General features: G+C 36.6%; 1 pseudogene; it reads right to left on the reverse strand.

Annotated features, from left to right (window-relative positions):
• Nucleotides 1-4,870: 4,870 nt before the first annotated feature.
• Nucleotides 4,871-5,821, reverse strand: LOC101392644 (olfactory receptor 8B3-like; annotated as a pseudogene).
• Between the last annotated feature and the right edge of the window lie 8,215 nt (nt 5,822-14,036).

Here is a 14,036-nt window from a genome sequence, read left to right on the forward strand (position 1 = left end):
AACAGAGTTGATGGCCTTAAAACTAGTTTTGTTTTATCCATACTTTGTGATTGTGCTCTATGCAAAAAAAGACTCATTTTAACAGGGAAAAAAATCTGCTTCTAGTTTCACTTCTTTTCAGATTGACAAATGAATGTCAAAAGCATTTACAATGTAATGCGATGCATGTTATAGTAAAGTAAACGCGAATGGGATGTGAGCCAAAGAATGGAACACTCACCCAGTCTTAGGGAACCAGAAAATGCTTGTGAGAAGGTAGGACCAATGGGGTAGGGAAAATTAGGATGTACTAGATCCAGGCAGGAGAAAAAGAATGGCTCAATGGTGAAAACTGCATCGACTACATTAACAATTTTCTGAGATTTGAAAGACAGTTTTTCACTCTGTACTATTTAATCCACAATTGATTATCTAGTACTTTGAATTCCATCCCACAACAATTTTATTAATGAGCTAAAATTCCAAATTTCAGTTTCAATAAGCAAGGATCACCATTTATTGATAAAAATACCTATAAGATGAGCTTTTTTGGGGATTAGGAAGTTTTAAAAATCTAGGGACTAAGTTCTTTTTTCTTTTCTTTTCTTTTCTTTTTTTGTGAGAGGGTATTAGAAGGTAATGCAAGCACAAATGAAAAAATACCATTGAATCTCAGCTTCACCAGTCTTTACTAATTGAGAACTTCAATCCATAGATTCAAGACTGAATTCTGTCAAAGCAATGTTAATTTCTTCACATTTTCTAATCACGTCAATGGTGAGTAAGCTCTTTTCTTTGTCCCTTATCTTCATTTTGTATAATTGTCCCTTTCTAGTTCTAGTCTTTTATGTTTCTTTCATCTTTATCATTCCTAGTTAGCAATAACTGCCAACATTTTATTTTTCACCACTTTGTCATCAAGACATTTTACAATCACTTTTGTAAATCAAATAACTTACTCAGAAGTCATGCCAACTTCTCAATGCTGTGACCTATTTATAGAAAGATAAGACCCATAATAACTGCATATGAATATGTACATAAAAGGACCAAGAGTCAACTACTTATTCACTCTCCACTCTACTTAATTGATTCAATAATTATATTTTATAACACTCTGGCCATTGAAGGACTTCAACTGATGCCAGGCCAAATATAGCGTGAAATGCCCCAATGCTCAAGAGAAAAACCAATTGTGCTAGACTTAGGAAAAATATCATGTCTGTTCCCAATGTGGACAAGTGCTGATAGTGAATTTTCAGGAGTAATGTTGACCATATAAGACCAATTTTAGAATCTATCCGTGTGAATGATGTAACTCTTTTATGTTACATTAGAAAAATCTACCTTGTTATCAGTCTCTTACATAGCTGAAGGTATGTTTCTCACAGCACATTGCCAAGAACTTAATGAGTAAAAAAAGTATTTTTTTTGACATAAACAAATAAATAATTGAAGGAATAGCCATTTCTTTTTGCTAGATTCAGCAAGTACTTCCACTTCACCCTTGTCACTCTGGGGGTGGAACCAGGAACCATCTACCTGCATGTTCTTGCAAAGATTAAAAGTGGGTCACATGTCATGCAATCGATGTTAGGCAGGGATCTCATAAAACACAAGACTTGAAGACACTCTGTGTGTGTGTTTGTGTTTGTAAAGGGAAGCAATGTGAAAGATGGTAGAGGATGAAGTTCACTAAAGTTGGGGGGATGAACTTCACTTAAGTTTAACCTCTAGAATTAAAGAGATATAGAACCAAAACCCCTTTTACTTCTGGTTTTCATCAGTCCTTAACCACAGTGCACCCTGACCATGCTCATTCCAAACCTGACCATGAGCAACAATAGCAGCTCGCTCAGAGAAAGTTTACATAAAACAAATGCAGGATATGATCAGGGAACTTTCTCTCTGGGATTTAACTAGAAGGAGCATTTTCTGTTAAGCCCAGAAACTCAAAGCTTTCATGCTGCCCTGGAAAGAGCTCTGTCCTAGTGCTCACGAACAGGGAATCCCGTGGCTTACCTGCTTGACTCTCAGCTGTGACAATTTCGATAGAATCATACTTTCCTTCAAAACTTGACAGTGCCATTCACATAACACAAAAGAACAAAAACTACTAAGGACAACTATGTTGTACATGTAAAAGACCGTGACATGATTTCCCTCTTTTTGAAAGAAGTCCAAATAGATAGATACATAGAGCTTATTGCTAATTAAAAAGTGCTTATGCTGCTAAACCATCAGCTAATTTGCCTCCTTGAAAATGTTACAATCCTTAATTATTATAAGCTGTACTTAAACTATTTTTATTATTTTTTAAAATTAAAGATAAAAAATAATTTTTAAGATCGTTTATCTCTTCTGAAAATAAATAGATTTCATTTGAACTTTTTGGCTCATGAAATGAAAAACTAGTGAACAGGATTAACCCACCTCCGTGAAACTCAAATCATGATAAAATACAAAACAGACTGCACCTTTACAATGTCTACAAATGTTACCAAACGGCTCAGATATATTTACTCGTTTACACATAAATTTCTTGTCCTGAGAAAAACAAGTTTATCAAAAGGAACAGTAAGTAAAAGAAAAGAAAAGAAAATTCCAACCAAGATGAACTATTTTATATAAATAGAACTTGTAAAGTTAAAATGAAGCATGTTCATATTGAGGTCAGGGGATGGAGTATGAGGGGTCATTTAAAACCACAACTCAAGGATTTAGCAATGCCAAACGTATAAGAAACAAACAAGCCCGAAAACAGCTATGATAAATTTAAAAATACCTAATTATTGAGTAGAGATTAGGAAAGCATTAAATAACGGATATTATTAAAGGTATCTTAGAAAATATTTACACTGTTCATGATACATCATATTGGGGATTTTTAGGGTACTGTTCTTCTGACTTTTTATCAAAAATAATCCAATATCTTGGGGACAGCCCAATGGTGTAGTGGTTAACTTCACGTGTTCCACCTCAGCAACCCGGGGTTCACAGATTCTGATCCCAGGAGTGGACCTACTCACCGCTAATCAAGTCATGCTGTGGCAGGTGTCCCACATATAAAGTAGAGGAAGATGGGTGCAGATGTTAGCCCAGGGCCACTCTTCCTCAGCAAAAAGAGGAGGATTGGCAGATGTTAGCTCAGGGCTAATCTTCCTCACACACACATGAAAAATCCAGCATCCTTTCCACTAAAGACACATCACAATTTGATTTATTCACCAAATTGTTCTTTCAAGTTGTCATTGCTCTCAGCTGCAATTTGAAGTTTTTGTACCTAAAAATCCATATGGAAGTAGCATATGGAAGCTAACAAAAACAGGAGTGATTTAGTTGTTCCCAGATCCTCCAGCCTGTTAGTTTATCTTTTTTCAGCATCAAATAACGTAGGCTTTCAATCCATCCAGAGAAATTCTGTGATCTTCAAAATACTTCTAGAGACTTCCAGAAAGGTGAGAGTCATAATTAGGGGATTTTGTCATCCAACCTTTTACTTTCTAAATTCCTTATTCCTAATTTGAGTTTTCAATTAACCCTCACTATTTTATCTCCTGTAGCTGCTACCCTCTCTCAACCTGGTTCCCCAAATGAGGCCACAATTTTTCACCTTCATCCCCAAAAGCACTCCTAATGTATGGTCATTCTGCATACGGTTTTATCAAAGATTTATGGACAATGAAATATATTTACAGCACTTTACAGAAGAGGATACAATTTCAGAAGGAAATACTGTGTCTACATCTCATGAGTACTCCCTACACAGGCACATCTTATTTATTGACCATATGTCTTGTTGAGTCCTGATTTAATGACATGATTCTGGGTTCCTTTATCTCCCATGCTCTGTTTGCTGAAGTACAAACACTTGCAAACATTCCCAATCCATTTTTTTAAATTATTTTGCATAGAAAGTAATCTCCCCGTATGAGCCAATCTTCTCACCAATATACTGGCCCAAATGTATCCTTTTTACAACAAAAAGAACCATCAAACTGGTTTACCAAACAAAAAACAAAAAAAAGTAATACCCAGCCTGACGGAAATTCGTGTGTCATCTGGGAACAAAGCTCAGCCAACTATGAAATTAGAACTGTTTTCTCATATTCCATGCCTGCTGAAACAGAAATAATGAATGGAGAGGATGCAAAGAATATTAAAGAGTAATAGACTTGAAATCAGAAGGCTAAGAGTTTTGTCAAGATTTTTTTCTTTTGAAGCTGTGTGACTTTACGTAAATCATTAACCACTCTGAGCTTCACATTTCTATCCTCTATCCAGGCAATACATGTATTTTGAAAATCTGTTATGTGCCAGTTTGATATACAAAAGTAAAAATGAAAACTCTTTGCCAACTTTATGTTGGCAAATGGTTTTTTTGCAAACGATGCAAAATGGATTGTAAGTGATAGTCTTTATGGAACCTTCAATCTCTGACATTTAAAGGACACTTTCTTGCCAATCAGAGAATGGAAAGATAAGAGTAAATACAGAGTATCTGATTCATGCTTCTAATAGCAAGTGGCAGACAAGAACATGCCGATTAATGCCATGTCACTCTAATGTTAGCTAATTTGGGCATTTGGAAACGATTCATCTTTTCCCAGTGGAAAACAAAATTCAAAATCATGATTAAAAAACATAGATAATATATATTTATTTAATATTATTAATAAACAGGAAAAAAGTTGAGAATATATCGTGCAATTGGTGAAGATAAAACAAGACTTCATACAAAGACTGGGAATAAATTATTGAGAGAGGACTCAAATTATCTTCACCAAGTTAAGAAAAAAACAATATAAGAAGGCTACCACTAAAACTTTTTAATTTAAGCACACAGAATCTCCCTGTCCTGTAACTACATGCAAAGGTAGATAGTTTCTGATCAAAACTTTCTCACGCCGAGAGTTCTTCTCAGAGCAAGTTTAACAGCTTTGTTCTTCAAACTATAAATTAAGGGATTCATCAAGGGAACCATATTGGTATAAAAGACAGAAGAGATTTTTCCCTCATCCATAAACACAGCAGAAGATGGTTTTAGATACATAAATGCACCTGATCCAAAGAAGAGAGAAACAGCAATTATGTGGGAACTACAGGTGCCAAAGGCTTTGGACCTGCCCTCTACGGAGTTGATGTGGAGGATGCTGGAGAGGATGAAACCATAAGAGACAAAGATGGTGACACTGGGCACAATGATGTCGATGGCCCCAACAAGGAAAACTTCCAGATCATTGATGTAGGTGCTCATGCAGGAGAGCTGGAGTAAAGGGAAGATATCACAAAAATAATGGTTGATGGAGTTTGCATCACAGAAGGTCAGTCTCAGCATGCATCCAGTGTGGGCCATGGCACCAGAAAATGCCATCAAGTATGAACCAAGCATGAGGCTGGAACACACTTTAGGGGACATGGCAACATTATACAAAAGTGGTTTACAGATGGCCACATAGCGATCACAGGACATTGATGTCAGCACATAGCATTCAGAAATGGCAAAGAAACAGAAAAAGTAGAGCTGGGTCATGCATCCCATATAGGAGATAATATTCTTCTTTGATATGAAGTTAGTCAACATTTTCGGTGTAAAGACAGAAGAATAACAGAGATCTATGAAGGACAAATTAAAGAGGAAAAAGTACATGGGGGTGTGTGGGTGTGAATTCAGCCCAATTAAAGTCATCAAACCCATGTTTCCCAACACAGTGACCATATACATAAGTAGAAACAGGAAGAACATTGGGAGTTGGAGATCTGGTCACTCTGTTAATCCCACCAAGATGAATTGAGTCACAAAAGAGCCATTTGCAGGAGGAGCCATTCCTCTCTGAGGGGATCTGTGAGCACAGAATAAAAAAGGCGACATAGAGGCAAAACAGCTTTTCCACAATATCTCCTCTCACAAGTGTGGTGTGTGCACTGGGAAAATCTAAGACTAGCCCACCACGGACCCATAGAATTGTTTTACCATTATCATGAAACTGAGTGACATGGAGTTTTCTTTATAGTGTCTTTTATAAGCTAAGTAGCAAAGAATACCAAAATTTAGTCTACAGAGTGAAGAGGAAGTGCTGCCATATGCAAACGTAACTGTTGGAAGAACCAAGGATAAGGGAGAATAAGGACGGGTCAGGATGAATCATCTTTCTTTCATATCAACATTTCTTCATTCACTTGCTCCCTCCTCTCACCGGTAAAATTAGAGACTGAGCCCCTAGCTACCTGGTGCTGGCCTCAAATACAGATTAGACTTGGTGGGGTGGGAACCAAGAACATTGTTTCTAATCCAAAACTAAGGGACCAGAGTCTATGAGAGATTACTGCCGCATGTCGCAGAGTAAGAGCCATAAACGAAGGAGAGTAAGAGTTCCACCCACGGAGAAGGAACTTACTGACTGAGAAACTGCACTCTCTGAGCTCCTTAATGTCTCTGAACATTTCCTGCTCCTCCTCTCTTACAGATTTTTCTGCCAGTTTCAGGTGAGTCTCAGGACTGCAAAAATGGGAAAGAAATTGGCATATTTTAGATCTTCAGTCTCAAACAGAGAGGACATTAATATAAGTGGAATTCAGAAACTCACCCTCCTTAGGCCAGAAATTCTTAGTGCTTCCTTATCATTATTATTACCTCTGTGGTCCTGGAAGGACAATTTTCAGGCTCCCAGGCTGGTTACTTTGATTCTAAGAGGATGCAACTACACTTCTTTTCTGATATTTCCTGGAAATATTTCAGAACTACAAATCACCATTTCTAATTACGATTTTCAGCCCTCTCAAGCAGCAGAGGAAAATAAACCATCTTCATTATTATTATTTGTGAGACTTGGTGAATCACAGAAGATTTAATTTGAGTGTAATGATAAAATCACTCACTTATAAACAAGGCAGAAGCTTGCTCACTCTCTTCCCCAGGGAATATTTTCTAAATGTAATAGGGAACTAAGAGGATTGTATTTACACCCAGGGCCATAATCAGTCTTTAGTTCCTTAGGGACTCAAAATTTTACTGAAGTGCGTTTAGCCTAATTAGATTTATTATGATTAATGATATATTTGGACTTTTGCTTACCATTTTCATTTTTTCTCTCTATTTTTCTCTGTCTTGCCTTTACTAACTTGAATTTTGTATTTTCATTTATTTTCTTAATTTGTATCCCTACTCTTCAGATTTTGGAGCATTATTTCCTGTTTGTCTTCTTTTGGTAGTTACCCCTAAAATATAAGTGCACACTTAAGGCCTGAAATGAATAGCTTTAGCTCCATTCTGAAAAATCTGAGGAACTTAAACCTTCATTCTATCATTCCCATCCTAACATGCATACTGGTTTCATACAGTATTTTAGTTCTAAATTTAATAAATATTCATACTTGACTTATTAATAGAATGAATACTTAAGTAGACAATGGTTGCTTATATTTAATTACACATGTGTCAGTTTTCTTGCTCATAGTTCAGACTTTCCTCTTTGATTACTTTTCTTCTTCCTGCAAAACATTGTTTAGAAATCTCTTTATTGTAAATTTGTAGCAAAAAAAAATCAAAAAACAACGGCATTGATTTTATTTATCCAAAATGTCACTAACTTGCCCATGATCAAGAAAGATAGTTTTGCAAAATACTCATATCTAAATTTAGATATTTATTTTCTTTCAGCATCTTGAAAATATTATTAAGGTCATCAGTGATATCCACATTGCTAAATCCATTGGTCTATTTTCATTCATCATCTTACTACGCTCTCAAGAGCATTTGACACTGTTAATAACCTCCTTCTTCTTGAAATACTTTCTTCTCTTGGTTTCCAGGACCCTTCAAGCTCTCTTGGCTTTCCACCTACATTTCAGTGTCCTTTCCTGGCTCATCATCTTCTCCCAATATTTTAATATTGTGGTGTCACTGGACTCAGCCCTTGGACCTCTTCTTTATATACGCTCACCTTTGATGATCTCCTTCAGTCTAAAGACCTTAAAATCACTTATATTTTAATCACTTCCAAATTTATATCTGTGGCCTAAACTTCTTCTAATTTTCATATGATTGTATCCAAACCCTCCTCGAGATTTCTACTTATATGTCTAACAACTATCAGAAAGTCATTATGTCCTATATTGAAATTCTGATCTTGCCTCCAAAATCTGCTCCTCTTGCAATATTTTCCATTTAAGTTAATGAAAATTCAATTCTTCCAATTATTCAGGCCAAAAAACTTTACCATCACCATTGGCCCCTTCTTTCTCTCCCACACGAAATCCAATCAATGGCAAATTCTGTAACCTCCACCTTCAAAACTATCTGCATACAACTGCTTTTCACCACCACCACCATCTCTCATTTTCTCTTGCCAGCATTATTGCAATACCCTCAAAATCATTCTCCCTTTCACCTTTGCCATGCTATTCAGTCGCCAGAGTGATCTTGTTATAAGTCAGATTATGTCACTCCTCTGCCCCACACCTCCAGTGGCTCCCATCTGACACAGGGTAAAAGCTGAAATTGCTACAATGGCCGGTAAGTCCTTATATAATCCTCTCCTCCAACCTTGCCTCTTGGAATTTTTCATCTGTTTCTCTCCTCTTACTCTGCTCCAGTCACATTGTCTTCTTTTTGTTCCTCTAGTTGTCCAAGCACCTTCCCATCTCAGGACATTTATCCAGCTGACTCCTCATCTCCAGATATCTCCATGGCTTACTTCCTCACCACCGTCAAATGTTCATTCACAAAACAACTTAGTAGGCTGGCCTGGTGGTGTAGTGGTTGGGTTCGCAGGCTCCGCTTCAGTGGCCTGGGGTTTGTGGGTTCGGATCCTGGGCATGGACCTACACACTGCTTATCAAGCCATGCTGTGGCAGGCATCCCACATATAAAGTAGAGGACGATGGGCACGGATGCTAGTCCAGGGCCAATCTCTCTCAGCAAAAATAGGAGGATTGGCAACAAATGTTAGCTCGGGGCTAATCTTTCTCATTAACAAAAAGAAAAAGAAAAACAATGTAGTGAAACTTTTCCCGACCACTCAATTTAAAGAGGCACTCCCAAAATTTCCTATAATCTTCTCTGCTTTATCTTTTTCATCTTCTATCATACCATATATTTGACTTATTTTGTTCATGGTAAACTACAGTCAGGCAGGGATTTTGGTTTGCTTTATTTCCTAGTATATTTCTAGTGCCTAGAGCACTGTGAGTTATAGTAATAAATATTTGTCATATGAATGAGTGAATGAATTATTTCACTGTCTTCTGGTTTATTGTTGCTGTTAGAGGTCCTTATCAGTTTGTCATTCCTTTTAAATTGATTCATCTTTTTTCTTTTTATCCAGTTAGATTAGTGTCTTGACCTGTTTTGTTCTATAGTATCATAAAGTGTCTGTGAATGGGTTTATTTTTATTTGTCCTACTTCATGTTATCTTGTGCTTGCTGTATCCCTGCATGATCTGTCCCTCTCCCCTTTACCTTTCAAACCTCTTTCTTATTACCTTCCCCTCATTAACTTTGCTCAGCCAAACTAGCCTGTGTCTGTGGATTCATATCTTTCATTGGTCTTGAAAATGCTTGGCATTCGTCTTTTCAAATTATTTCTCTCTATCATGTTCTCTGTTCTTTCCTTCTAATACTTCAATTGGACATTTATGACACCAATTCATTCTATGTTTCACAATCTTTATTCTCCTTCATATTTTTCATCCTCTAGTGTCTCTGTGCTGCATTCTAATTCTAATTCTTCTTCTAATCAATGTCTAATCTGAATTGAGTTTATTTTTTTTATTTTTTATTTTTTTTAATTTATTTATTTTCCCCCCAAAGCCCCAGCAGACAGTCGCATGTCATAGCTGCACACCCCTCCAGTCGCTGCATATGGGACGTGGCCCCAGCATGGCCGGAGAAGCAGTGCGTCAGTGCGCGCCCGGGATCCGAACCCGGGCCACCAGGAGCGGAGCGCACGCACTTAACCGCCAAGCCACGGGGCCGGCCCTGAATTGAGTTTATTTTTATTGCACTAATTGTATTTCTAAAAACTCTATTTTGTATTTTTGTGTAGCCTCTTATTGCCTGCTCATTTCTCTGACTCTATATGCTAGTTCTTTATGATTTTGAACATAACTGCTGACACTAAATGAATCTCCATCACATATAGTTTAGGCACTTTTCAAACTGCTGGGGTTTTAACTGCTTTGTCTTAGGGCAAGTGATACCTCATGTGAGCCCCTTAAGAGGGGAACCTCATATCTAATAGTTCAAATATATAAAATTCTTGAAGGTCTGTCTTTTATTTTTTGTTTCACTTGACTCTCTAGAGATTGTTCTTTTTTTTCCCATTATGAGTTTGGTGATCTTTAATTGTAAAATTATATTTGGTTTATATTAAGCTTTGAAAAACCCAGGGGCTTAAATTGAGGATGCTAAGATGCTTTTCTTCTGTAAGTGTTTACATTTCTTTTTTTGTTTCTTTGTGTTTGCTTTTAAAAAACCAGGGGCCTTACTACTCTGGGACCCCTCCTCTCTCCTTCTAGCTTCCCAGGTTTAATTTAGGAGACCCAGATTTAAGCCTCTGACTTTGTTCCTGGCCTAACTGAATCATATCATCCCATGCTCTCTTGTGAGCCCCTATGTGTACACTCACAGATTGCTGCTCCTGTCACAGTGATTTGTTTTTTAAGTTTGTCTTCCTTCCTTCCTTACTTCCTTCATTATTGCCTTCCTTGGCAATTTCCCATATATCACATTTGCACAACAGGTCAATATGTATTATATTTTATGCACAATTGAGTTATTTTGTAGGAATGGACCCAATCAGAATATCTAGTTCACCATACAGCAGGAGGTGAAAGGGAATATCTTTTATTTGTTATTGTTATATTTACAGAGGTTTTCACTATTTGGTGAAAAATTTTTTTTCTTATGGTTTCTTCTTCTGCTTTTACCCAGAGATTAGAGGAATAGTCACGTATATTTTAATTAGCTCTTTTATACTTAAATTTTTATATTTAATTGATACACATAGGGTTTATTTTGGAATACGGATTAATGTAAATATCTAGCTGCATTTCTAAACAAAAAATATCTCACTCTACCACTATTTATTAGAAATCTATCATTTTCTTAGAGATCTGAAATGCCACCTTTAATGTGTTCTAAACAGTTACACATACTTGAGATTATTTCTAGGATTTCTATATTTTTCCACTGACCTATTACTGTAGTTCATTTCAAAGGAGTAAGTTATGCATGCTTTTTCCTTCATCCTTCTTCTCCACTTCTTAATCAATTGCAATCAGATTTCCGCTTCTGCCACTTCCATGAACTTCTTTTGCCACGTTTGTAGATTCTCAATACAAAAGACGTTATCTGGTGTTTACCTCCCCTAACCTCTCTACAACAGTGAACATTATCAACTCTTCTTTCCTTCTTGACACAGTTAATTAACTTTTCTGGCACCACCAAATCCCCTTTTCAGTAAAGTTTATAAGTAGCCACATATTCCCCTGTCCAGAGACAATTTTAGAATCACAGAATGTTAGGAGTGGAAAGTTCCAAATCACCTGTTACCCAAACAATAATATCATAATAATTTGAAAAGAATGTTAAAAGTGCGGATTCCTGAGCCCTGCTCAGAGATATATTCTAATTGAGTAGGTCTGAGATGGAACCATGTGATCATAATTTTAAATGTTTTCTGAAAGATTCTGGCACATATCCAAGTTATGAATCACTAATGTAGTTCAACCCTATTAGTGTATCAGTCAATTAACTGAGACATACTTATCACAAGATTTTTAAAATGGATGGAACACTTAGTGTAATCCAGCTAGCCTCTTATGTTGCAGGTTACTAACCTGAAGTTCTGAAAATGAAATGACACTGCTGGACAGGAGCAAAATCTGAACTATACCCCATTTACTATAGCTTGAATCCCAAGCAAATGAATAACAACCTTTACCAAAATCCTTTTAATTAGATATTATCATTTTTCTAATTTTAGAGATGAAGAATCTGATATCTTGAAATGTTAAGTAGCTTTTTCAGGGTCATATAATTAGCAAATGACAGAGTCAAAATTCAAACTCAGGTAGTCTACTACCAGACACTGTGAGCTTACTCACTCTACTTTGCTTCTGGGAGTCTGCCCAAGTCATACCTTCCTCCCCTGACTCTTGAATACACCCAACAATCTAGATAAAAATAAATAAATATTTGTTTTCCATCACTGTGCTTTAAGAGAGGATATAAAAGTGCTATGAAAGTAAATCATTATAAAAATCATTCTAAGAGGGAAAGTGGTAACAATTCATTGAGTGACTCTTCTTCTCCCCAAACATCTTCTCATTATGACTCAAAATTTAAACATATAGCAAGCGTTCACTTATTCCACCAATACTTATTGAGCCTTTACTCAGTACCAGATACTCTGGCACTGGACGTATAATAGAGAATAAGGTACACATGGTGCCTTCTCTCACACGGAAGACAGAGAATCATGCAATTACAAAAGCATGTGAAAATTGCTCTCCTTACTTTGTGTCAGGTCTGCCTGCTACACTCTGGGAAATACAAAAAAGAGCACCTAAACTTTGCAAGATGGATTAGATAGGGATTTCCCTTGAGCTGATATTTAAGCATTAACAAAAAACAGAGTTAAAAACAAGTAATAAGAGCATGCTAGAAAAAGAAAAACAAATATAATAACACCATGGAAGAAGCCTCATTGTTCAATGAGCAAAACATATTTTCAAGGAAAAGTAGCAAAAGAAAACAAGAGAAACCTTCTATATACTCTATAAATTCTCATGTGATTCTCTTACCATTTTTGAAAATCCATTACTTATAAGTATATAAGTCTCTTTTACATCACATACTCCCTTGTACTGAATTGAAAATTTTCCTGCAAATGAGTTTCTTAAAGTTTTCTTATAATTAAATAAATAGAATCAGTTTTTACTTTTAAGGGGGAAAGGAATTTCAATACAATGAGATCTGCACCACAATAAGGTAGGCACAGAATGCTGTGAGCATCTATCTGAAGGTCATCTACCCTTGTCCTTCTGCCCAGAAAAGACTTCCCAGGGGTTCTGGATTGCCTGATACCTGAAGGATTGACATTCTCAGCAAGTCAAAGAAAGAGGGTACATGAGGATGTTCCAGGCTGTGAGAAGAGTTTGTGGAAAAGTGTGCCAAGGAACAAGAGCTTATTAAATTTGGGAAAGTTCCAGACAACTTGAGCAAAATGCTAGGAAAAAAGAAGGCAAGAGGGAGTTGTGACAGAATATCAGAGTAGAAAAGTGAACAGAGACAAAATATTAAGATCCTTGTTTGGCAGACTGTGGACCTTTGGTTTGATCTTGAAGGGACTTGCAGAGAACAGGGTAAACTAAGGTAAACGAGATCTTCTTGGAAGCAAAGAAAGAGCCCTCTTTCTGTGGTGTGAAGAATAGTTTTTAAGCGAGAAAGAGAAAAGATCCAGAGGCCACTTAGGAGGCTGGCATCTAGATGAGAAATGATGGTGCCATGAGGAGAAGAATTGTCAGCACTTGATAAATTGGGTATGGAAGACAAGTAAAGAGTGAGGAGTCAAGGAAGATGCCAGTTTGGGGTTTGTGCAATTAGAGGATTGTGCCATTCACAATGATTGCAATCACAGAAAGAGAAGAGAGCCTGGTAGGCTAGGAGATGTTGCTATCACAAGGTTAATTTTCACATGTTAAGTTCAGATGTCTGTGGAGCATTCAAACAGAGATATTAGGCATTTAAAATATAGGTCTGAAGACCAAATGCAAATTCTATCTATAACTTTCTATGAAGGAATTGTTTCTGTAATCAGAAAATTTTTCCCTGCTATGAACTAGTACACCTAATTAAAAAAGATATAAGCACTCTTTCCAAATTATAAGAGGAAAACACTGGGAGTGAAGAAAGAGAGAGAGGAAGAAGAGGAAAAAGGAAAGAAAAGAGGAGAGAATAAATTTCACAACTATTAGGCCTCCAATACTATGCTTCAAACATTTATTTGCATTACCTTTTTCTTCCCAATAACCTTATAGAGTAATATGATGCC

This window comes from Ceratotherium simum, chromosome 7 (assembly GCF_057802395.1).
Source record: "Ceratotherium simum simum isolate JZ-2026a chromosome 7, ASM5780239v1, whole genome shotgun sequence".
Lineage (NCBI taxonomy): Eukaryota > Metazoa > Chordata > Mammalia > Perissodactyla > Rhinocerotidae > Ceratotherium > Ceratotherium simum.